Below are 8,521 nucleotides of genomic sequence, written 5' to 3'. Positions count from 1 at the left end.
GGGGGGGGGGATAGAACATTTTCTAAAATTGACAGGTCATGATTGTATAAATTTTTCTTGTCAAGCTTGAACTATTGAATCCTGTGATATGTGGATTAAATGCCAATAAAATGTTTTTCTTTTAAAAAGACTCCTTGATCAAAAATAGGTGACGATGCCTGCATCATCTTCCTCTTTAAGATCCAGTGTCTTACTAGTCCCCCTTCTACTAGCACTTGAGGAGCCCTGTGGCTGTTGGAGGGAGCTTCAAAGTGTGGCTAGGGGAACGGCTGAAGAAATGAATTGTCAATGATTTCATTTTGATGTGACGTCAGATAAGGAAGGGTTAGATTATACATTGAACTATCCACTGAGTTGTATCCGTCAGCTGTGGCAAGCTAGAGGCTCCTAGGAAGCGAACGACCACTGACACAAGACGCCCTTTTCCTGGCTCCTATTGCTGTCACAGAGGAAGCGACCTTGGCGGATCACACACCTCCTAAATAATCTGTAATTTTCTAATAAAAAGGAAAAGGTTTGATACCGTTGACTATTAACCGATTCCCTCTCTGTTCTGTTGAGTGGAGTGTGCTGGGGCTGGGATTCTGGGAAGCGCATTTCAGCTTCACCTGCGGCGCCGTTAGGCTCTGCCACTAGGTGGCGCAAGAGCGCGCCTGGAAGAGCAGAGCGGGCCGGAGGGACTCGGTCCTTCCTGAGGACCTTGCTGCTCTCCTGTGACCACATCACTCTGGACACACACGCATACGTACACGCACAAGTACGAACACAGCGGTTCTCAACCTGGGGGTTGAACGACCCTTTCACAGCAGTCGCCCTATTCATCACAGGAGCAAAATGACAGTGAAGTTTTTGTTTATTTGTTTAGCATTGTTTTGATGAGGTAGCAACAGAAAGGAAAGCATTTTCAAGGTGCCAGTTTGAGGCTGCTACTGCGTATACAAAATTCAGGTCCTGGATTGTCTAGGTTTTCAATAAATAACATCTATGTCATTGAAAAAAAATTTATGGTTGGGGGGGTGGTCTCCACCACCTGAGGAACTGTATGAAAGGATGGCGGCACGAGGAAGGTTGAGAACCACTGTGCTAAAGGAGCCATTTGATTTCAATGTGAAACCTTTTTTGTGCCCCTTCCCCTCACCATGTTGCCCCCTCGGAGGCACCTGGCCCCAGCAGGTTGGACTTCCTCCCCTCCGAGCTCCAAGGCCCACAAGTCAACTCTACGTTAAAGGCCGAGAGGCTTCCTGTTACGCCCCAGTGCCTCCCTTTTTGCCTTTCCAAGTTTTTAGCATCATAGCGACAAAGCAAGTTCCCACAGCCGGACACCCTGACAGATGGGTGGTGGTGGTGGCGTCTCTTAAAAACCAATAACCAAGCCCCTGCCGCTGAGTCGATTCCAGCTCGGAGCCACCGGAGGACCATCTAGAACTGCAGATGGTCTGCTTCCAAGATGGCTCCTGGAAGCGGTTGCCGGCAGGAGCCTTCAGCATCTCACCGCCCTGGCACCTCCACAGGGCTGCTTTCAGGACATGGCTTCTCACAAAGTGACCCCAGAACGAGCAAGCGCGACAACACAGTGCCTTTCGCACACCTCACTTCCATCTTCTTGCAATTCAGGGTGACCCTCCAGGACCGGGCAGAACAGTCCCCACAGGGCTACCAAGCAGCGGCCCCACCGCCTCTCCTGCAGCTAGGAGTTCGAACTGCCGACCTTTGGGGTAGCAGCCAACCACTTAACCACTGGAGCTCCACGAGGGTGACACTGAGGAAAAGTGTATCCGTATTTCCAGAGCGCCACCACCTGCTTGCTGGGCGCCACCCTCATAACTTAGGCGGCAGTGGAGCTGCAGCAGAATCGACCCAAGATCCTGGGAGGAGGGTGGGGGGCGTCTAGCTATGGTCGGATCCCTGGAGAACCAACGGCGAAGCGCTGGGCTGCCTGGCAGAAGTTCAACTCCATGGAGCAGGACAGTCACACACACCTGTGTGGACTTCACGGGTACGGTGCAACCAAGTTACTACAGTACAGTGTTAGGGCCACAAATGACTCCAGCCAGTCTGACTTCTAGAAGAGACTAGACTGTCATCTTTCTGGCTGAAGACGGCCACAGCATTCTCCTGGGAGCAAAGTGGGTGATGGGTTCAAACCCAGTGACCTTCGGCTCCTCAGCTTGAGGCCGGAACACTGCGCCGCCGCCGGGGCCTCCTTCCAGTCAGAAGTCACTCACAAAGCCCAGCCATTGGTGGAGGCTGGCTGCCCATGTGATCGGACCTGGGCCTCATACTTGGCAGTTTACAAAAAGCACCCAGCATGGTCCATGTGGCTCTCACAACGCTGTCAGGTCGGGCAGAGCAGGTCCTATTGACCACTGTTCCCGTTTTACCTGCAAAGAATTTGCGCAAGCAGAAAAGCCCAAGCGAGTACCCAGCTCTTCTACCTTCAAGTACAGGCCGCGCCCCACGATGACGTCACCCCTCGCTGTAAGGGGTCAAAGAGAAGCATCCCTAAAGGAAAATCGGCAGCAGGAAATTCCAAAGCCACCTGTACCTGACAGGTACAGAGCGATCCCAAGAAACAGTGTTCCCTTTTGCTTCCTACTGGACTCGGCCCAGAAAACCAAGCGGCAATGCTTTGCAGGACATCGGGATGATGCAGAAAGCCTCAAAGATGTGTTCGCTTAACTCTGGCTCTTGCAAGGCTTCTTCCTTAAATCATCTCTCCCCTCACATTGTGCTCCTACACTGGCCACTGAGCCAGCTGCCCATGGATCCCAAAATCCATTGAAGGGCTCCCGGACAATTAATTATACAAGCAGGGTTTCCAAACAAAGTATCACAAACCAAGTGGACAGACAGATATTATTTCCCCTCTGAGTTCTGGAGGCCAGCAGTCCAAACGCAAGGTGCCACCTAGATCATAGATCTTCTCTCCTTCCCAAGTATGTAGAACAGTTTCCCAAAGTGGGCAATGCCACTCTGGGGAATGCTGGAACAATCGAGAGAGGGGCTGCAAAAGCAGATACCTACACTTTATCTTGGACTATGGACTACAGTACAAATGTTTTTCATTGCTAGAGGCACCGAGTAATTTTTTTTTTTCTGAAAAAGAGGGAATAAGCCAACGAAAAGCTTGGTAACCTATGATCTACGAGATTCTTGTCTCTCCAGGTTTCTGAAGTCTCCAGGCTTGAATGAAGATGCCTGACTGTCTCTGTGTTTCCTTCTTTATGCCTTCATGCCAACTGAGAACATCTTCAATGACCCCATTTCCCAAATAAGGTTAGAGTCACAGGTACCAGGGAGTCGGAATTACAGGTCATTCCTTTAGAGGACATAACTTAATGCATAACGCCAACAACGATGGCATCTGGATAAGGGACCTTGGGGAACTGGTCACAGCTCTTGGCCATTTGCCCAGGGTTTCCCACGCAGTTCAGAGGTTAAAAGGGCTGAGAACTTAATAGAGTCTGAGGGCTGGTGTTTGGAGCTGACCTGGGGCAGTGCCATCCCCAGAAGAGTATGGACTTGTGGAGAATCGAGCAACTCGTCAGCTCAGAATCATCCCACTTGGAAGGTGGCCAAGAGTAGCTGCATTTTCCCATAATTCCAAACTGTTTTCTTCATGCTGCACAGAAGAGAGACTGCTGCTCCCCAATGGGAACCATCCCTGTTGTCTTGCCCAAGGGATGGGCTTGGGAGACAATGCTGGATGGGGCAGTGTTTATGCATCTGTGCGTGGAGTGGGGCCTGATGCTTGGAGAGATCAAGAGCCAGTTTCAAGATCAAACATATGCCCGATTATCAAAAGATATAGTATCGGGAAAAAAAAGATATAGTGTCTGGGGTCTTAAAGGCTTGAAGGTGAATAAGTGGCCATCTAGCTCAGAAGCAACAAAGCCCACGGTGAAAAAGCACACCAGCCTGTGCGATCACGAGGTGTCGAAAGGATCAGGTATCAAGCATCAGAGAACAAAAAAATCATATCACTGTGAATGAGGGGGAGTTCAGATTGGGGATCCAAAGCCCATTTGTGGGCAACTGGACACACCCTTACAGAAGGGTCTCAGGGAGGAGACGAGCCAGTCAGGGTGCAGTGTAACAACAAAGAAACATACAGCTTTCCTCTAGTTCCTAAATGCTTCCCCCCCCACCCCCCACTATCATGATCCCAATTCTACCTTACAAATCTGGCTAGACCAGAGGATGTACACTGGTACAGATAGGAACTGGAAACACAGGGAATCCAGGACAGATGAACTCAGGACCAGTGGTGAGAGTGGCGATACCAGGAGGGTGGAGGGAAGGTGGAGGTAGAAAGGGAGAACCGATTATAAGGATCTACACATAACCTCCTCCCCGGGGGATGGACAACAGAAAGTGGGTGAAGGGAGACATCACATAGTGTAAGACATGACAAAAAAATAATAAGTTATAAATTATCAAGGGTTCGTGGGGGAGCTAGGAGGTAGGAGGAAAATGATGAGCCGATACCAAGCGCTCAAGTAGAAAGCAAGTGTTTTGAGAATGAGGGCAAGAAATGTACAAATGTGCTTGACACTATGGATTGACGGGTGGATTGTGATAAGCGCTGTACGATCCCCCAATAAAATGATTTTTTTTAAGAAATCACACACAACTGATAGGAAAGAAGTCACTACCTTTTCATGCTTTCTTCTCCCTCTTGCCACAGAGGAGTACAGAAGCGGTGGCAAGATTTGGGGAAGTCCTGGGCAAGGATGGTGGCAGTGCGCAGGATTTAAAAAGGGGCTTTGCTGGAATTTTATTCTTGGGGTCCGACAGGTTCAACGTGTTACACGCATGGCATGGTTCTCTGTTGCCTTTGAGTTGGCTCTGACTCAGGTGACCCCATGCACAGAATGAACCATGGCCCAAGCCTGTGCGCCATCCTTCTAGTCTGCTCCAGTCCCGTTGTGGTCAGTGTATTCTGAACACCTTCCAAGCTAGGTGGGTCCGCTTCCAGGCCTCTCTCAGACCATCTTCCATTGGGATCGACTAGGTCTCCACCAGTCTCCACTAATTTTTTGGCAAATTTCCGAGTCTTCGCCTGGAAGCTCTGTGGATAAAGATCCACCAAGGCTGACTCTGCTGGTATTGGATATGCCAGTGGCAGAACTCCTAGCCCCTGGTAAGCCATCATGGCACAACAGACTGACCAACAGGTGGTGGAGTGATGCACATAAACACCATCACCTGAAAGGCCCTTTCCTGCACTAAGAACATGTATTCCCCTTTTAAGGGCAAAAGTAGCCTTTCTTTGATTTCATTCACCAGCCCTTCAGCTGCACCTGATACCTATCTAAGTTATTCAGCAATATAGACTCATTTATTCCTCATACAAGCCCTACAGGGGAATGCAAGGGCCAGCTTATTTTATGCTGAAGAAAACAAGGGACAAATATGTCTATGGCTATGAGGTTAAGAAATGTGCCCCGAGTCACTAGCAAGTGATTGAACCGGGATTTGAACAAGGATGTTTATAAGGCATGAGCCACAGCCATGTCCCAGCCCCAAGTCAACCCAAACCAAAGCCACTGCCACCGAGTTCATTCCAACTCATAGCAGCCCTGCAGAACAGGACAGAATTGCTGACCCGTTTCTGAGCCTAATTATTTCTGGAAACAGAACTAGAAAGCCTCGTTTTTTCTCCTAAGGAGTGGCTGGTGGTTTCAAACTCCTGACCCTGCAGTTAGCGGCCCAACGCATAACCATTCCACCATAAGAGCTCCTCAATGAGCGCAGTCTGCATATAAAGGCAAACTGCAGCGATTCCACTCCGAAGAGGAGGCAAAAACAGCCATCCACTCAAAGGCTTACATGACAATGTTCATAGCAGCATTATTCACAATAGCCAAATTATAGAACTTAACCCAATGTCCATCAATTGGTACTTGGGCAAAGCAAAAAGTTAGAAGCCTGCGCTACTGGATTCTCTTCAACCACAACTGGGATCATGCTGGCTACCCATACCAGCCAACCAGCTCCATGGGCTTTTCCAATGGTTCACTTTGTAGAAGCAGATTGCCAGACTTTTCTTCCAAGACACCCATGGGTGGACTGGAACCTGCAACTTTGATCTGTTAGCAGCCAAGCACTCCTACCAACGATACTTGGAGGAAGATGGACCACCTTCAAAAACATCGTGCCGAATAAAAGACACTACACAGAAGACCGCATGCTGTGACAGTTTTTTGTGAGATGTGGCCAATGGTTGTCAGCCGTGGGAATAGGGACACCGGGTGAGGGGCACTGAGATCACTCTGGGGTGGCGGACATGCTGAGAAACCATATTGAGGAGATGCTAACACAGTTCAGTCCTTCTACCCCACACCACTGAAGTGTATGCGCTAAATGGGTGCTTTTGACGCTCTGGAGACAGTAGCTCTCAGCAAGCCATCTGGTTGTTGGATTGTGGTGGCTTGTGAGTCCCTGTCCGGCTCAAAAGTGGCCTCCAGTATTATAAGTCTCCCCTGGGTGACCCTCGGGAGACAGGTTCCAACTAAGAAAGGATGTGTGATTTACCTTCAGAAAATCCACCCATGAAAACCAATAGCTCGTTAACAGACTGTTATCCGACCCCGCATACACTGGACACGTCACCAGGAAGGCTCAGAGGACACTGCATTGGATGAAGCAGAAGGTCCTCAGTGAGACAGGCGGGCAGCACCACTGCCACAGTGAAAACCACAACAGGTGGCGATTCTGAGACCAGGAGCCAAAACGGACGCCATTTGCTTCTGTGCTGCCCAAGGATGCCAGAGTTGGCGTTGACTTGGTGGAAGCTGTGCCTCTAAAGTGTGGTCCAGTAAGAGCTAGCCCCACCCGGTTGTTTTAGCAGGTGATTGAGAACAAAGGTGTGGGGTGGCCAAGAAGTTACCCCAAGCCTCCACCTCTCTGCAAGCCCCACCACACCCACTCGAAGGGTGGTTGGCACCAAGCAGCTGGGACCTCCTGCTGGATGCAGTGTGTGTAGCTGGGAGTCATTGGGTGCAGGGGACTTTTCTAACCAAAGCGAGGCTCCTTTCTTTCAGAACCATCCCCCTCAAGTGCCCCTGCCTTATTTTGCAATTCAAAGCCCATGGCTCCTCTAGCTGATAGCATGGGGGAGGGATATGGAACAATGATTGCTACACGCTAAGGATGAGATAAACTGCTGGGGGGTTATGTCTGGAAAGAAGTCCTTGTCCTATCAGAGTCCCTGCTTGCTACATATCGCAAAGTTAATTGGTGGCATGCAAAGAGAAAGCTACCACTGCTTTTCCAGTAGGGAGGGCAAGTGCTTAGAAAGAAAAACCCGCCAGTCACACGTGTACACGCATATATTCATACTAGCAGGTGTACGTGTGTGTGCTTGTGCGCATCAACCCCAAAGAGAGAATAAAGACCTCACAACACTCTTTCCCTGGGAGCATCTGACGGAATCCTTGCTGCAGTATTTTCCCCATTGTGAGAGGCTTGTGCCTCCTCTGCTGACAGATCATTTTCAACACAGACAAATTCCCTTTAGATAAAGGATGCTGTGTGGTGGGCACCCAGTGGCTGAAAAATAACAACCCTCTTGAAACACGGAGTCATTTTTCACCAAGAATCGGGGCCAGAACTCGGGCCACCCCCAGGAGAGCTGGGAGGCATCTGTTTTCGAGAACTGCTCGCCCAGCTAGAATGGTAGAGAAGCTGCTTCGTCATCCCAGCGGGCCAGGCTCTGGTGATCCGTATGCCTACTCCTGCGTTACCATCTGTTGGGTTGGCCTCGACTCAGGCTGGCTTATGTGTGACAAAACAAAATGCCACCAGGCCCTGCGGCACCCGCACCCCACCCCCCACACTGGCAAACAGGATCTGCAGGCACTGGCTACGAACCAAACCCGGGTCTCCTGGCAAGGGCGGCGGGAATTCTACCATGGAAGCCACCACAGCTCCCAGGGGACTCTTTGGAGGAAAAGGAGACACTGTCATCAGGCTTCTTGCCCTCTAGTTCGTGCCGACTCGTGGGGACACCCTGCGGTAGAGTGCGGAATAGCTCCAGCGGGTCTGGGTCGATTTGTCAGGTCCTTCCCTGACGGCATCTCTGAGGGGCTACAAATGATCAACCTATAGAGTGCCAGCCGATCACAAACCTACTTGTGACAACTTCCTAACCCTTCACTCACTTACTGCCATGGAGTTGATTCTGCTCCAAGAGACCGCGCAGCACTGCCCCCCCCACCCCCGTGTTTCCAAGGCTGGAAATCTCCGCGGGAATACAAAGCCTCGGCTTTCCCAACTGCTGCCTTCCTTGATTTAGTCTCGGGATTTCTTTGTGGGGATTAACATGTTTGCTACCGTTGTTTCGAAGCATTCACTTCCGTGGTTTGAATGTTATTTGGCCCACTTGGTCTTGGAAGTGCAATGCTAGCTGGTCATTTTATGCCACTCTTAAAACCCAGTCCTTCCCACCCTTTCTTCTTTCGGTCTCTGACACGCAGAACAGAACATCCATGTCTGTCCTCGAGCCCTATGAGACTGT

General features: G+C 50.2%; 1 protein-coding gene across 1 annotated transcript in view; it reads right to left on the bottom strand.

Moving 5' to 3' along the window:
- MAP3K15 (mitogen-activated protein kinase kinase kinase 15) overlaps positions 1-8,521 on the bottom strand; it is a 76,481-nt gene that overhangs the window by 13,767 nt on the left and 54,193 nt on the right. The window lies entirely within an intron of this gene.

The sequence above is a fragment of the Echinops telfairi genome, unplaced genomic scaffold (genome assembly GCF_000313985.2).
Source record: "Echinops telfairi isolate 266 unplaced genomic scaffold, ASM31398v2 ScPeMD7_53;HRSCAF=182, whole genome shotgun sequence".
Lineage (NCBI taxonomy): Eukaryota > Metazoa > Chordata > Mammalia > Afrosoricida > Tenrecidae > Echinops > Echinops telfairi.
Note: the sequence above shows the minus strand (reverse complement) of the source record. Positions and strands in the feature narration are given on the sequence as shown.